The sequence below is a fragment of the Pteropus medius genome, unplaced genomic scaffold, assembly GCF_902729225.1.
Source record: "Pteropus medius unplaced genomic scaffold, Ma_sr-lr_union100, whole genome shotgun sequence".
Taxonomy (NCBI): Eukaryota; Metazoa; Chordata; class Mammalia; order Chiroptera; family Pteropodidae; genus Pteropus; species Pteropus medius.
In genome coordinates, this window is record NW_024351073.1 from 25586044 (window position 1) to 25588179 (window position 2136).

Consider the following 2136-nt stretch of genomic DNA (forward strand, 5'->3'; position numbering starts at 1 on the left):
CAGCTGACCGTGGCGGAGGGACGGCAGTGGAGGGCGGGAAGCCTGTAGCCAGTCTTCCTGGACTCAAGTCCAGCCCTGCCCGGCTGCAGCCACGCGCCCACGACCACGACCGCGCCCACGACCACGACCGCGACCTTGACGGAAGGGGAGCAGTCCTCCCTCGGCCCTCATCCCAGGGCAGGGTCCAGGGCAGCAGCCGGAGCTGGAGCCACCGGAGCGATGGGATGCTGGATGCGTCTCCAGGCAACCGCGGCGCAGAAGGGCGTCCCCTGGCGGAGACCGGGGACTATTTGATGAACGTCCCCTCCGCACGCATGCGGCCTCGCTCCGGTGACTGCCGGCTCCGCGGCTCCCGCGCTGGGGCTCAGACCCCCGAGCAGGGCCAGGGTGCGGACCAAGGTCGTGGGCCAAACAAACAACCCTGAAATGCCCGTCGGAAACTCCATTCACCGCGGGCGCCGAGGGCCACGCTGGCGCGTTTCATACACAGGGAGGTGCCTCTCTTGCTGTAACTTCTTTTAATCATTTGATTGTTACTCAGTTTGGTGACAAACTCCTCCTCCAGAACAGGCAAGACAAAATGGCCCCACACAGGGCGGGGTCGCGAGGGGAAGGCCCCAAACCACTCACACCCCAGGTCGGCTGTTTAGATGGTTAGAGGCCATTTCCCACGTGGGGCATTTTGCTCCAAGAAAACGACCCCACCCCTTACGGATGCCTGCACCCCGCCAAAGCACAGAGGAGCACCCACGGAGGGCAGGCGGCCGCTCGCCACCCCCGCCGCTGTCGCCAGGCCCAGCGAGACCCCCAGCACGGAGTGTGCTGAGCCAGCCGGGTCACCGTCTGCGGGGCTTTGTAGAGTAAGTTGCCGCCACGCACGCAAATCAGACCTTAACTGGGAAACGCACCCCTTCTGGTCAAGATTCTAATACCCTACACTTGGCAACGCCAGAGCAGACCTCACGTGGAGGCCATTCCCCTAGCCCTTCGTAGAGGCAGGTGGAGCGTGGGGGAGCACTAGACTGACCCAGGGCGGGTCACTGTGCGGTCCCTCCCAGCAGCCCTGGGAATCCACCCACCCGCTGCACGGCACAGTCAGGTGCATTCCCATCACTCAGCACTGTCGTCCCCGAGATTTGCACTACTAAACAGGCGTGGTCCCCAGGCTCACCTGTGCCCTCGGAGTGCCATCCCTCTAGTCCAGCCCCTCGTCCTTCTCCCGGCCCTGCATACCCCTCTATCTGCTTTTTTCTCTGGACCCCACCAAGCCTTGCAAACTACCAGGTGACAGCTTCCACTGAGGAGAAGCAGTTACCAGGGTAATTTCGAGGTATGGATCAAGGTGGTGGTGACATTCTATGGAATGTGGTGTGCTATCTGATGAAAATACACGTTCGTACATCTAAGTTATGCTTTAAGTCTCTGTTTAGTCCAGTCGGGATACAGATAATATACTGGGTAACAATTATTCTAAACAAATTGCAAGGCACACCGTGCCACGTGAGTTCAGAACCCAAAGGGAGCACGTGGAACTGCGTGATCGAAGACCATTTTATGGACGAGATGAGAATGACATGCGTCTTTAAGATTAGATAGGTTGATAGACAGTTGATAGGCAGGCACGTAGGCAGGTGGGTGGGTAGGCAGGCAGGAAGGTAGGCAGGCAGGTATACAGGCAGGCAGGTAGGCAGGTAGTTAGGCAAGTAGGTAGGCAGGCAAGCAGACACAGGGATGGAGAGGGAGGACTTAGGTAGAACAACCTCATTTGCTTGTTCCCATAACGGAGACAAGTGTGTGGCTCGCACAGAAGTGGAGGCAGGTGGTTTGGACGGAGGCTAGAGCCGGGCTGCTCAGGGTCATTTCAGTAGTGGAACTTGAAGGAAGGCCTGAATGAAGAAAAATGTAAGGAATGTGTGGGGGAGAAATCACGTCTGATTTATAATGCAACGTTTCTTAACAAGTGTGTCTGTCTCGATGACAAATGATTTGCAAAGTGGGTTATAATCACATTGTCATAAATTAAATATTTCCCCTTTCAGTTTAATTGCCCATTTTCCCCCAGCTTCCCAAACAGTACACTTGAATTATCTCTACACTCCCTTGCCTTTCAGAAAACGAGGGGCCATATTATTTTCA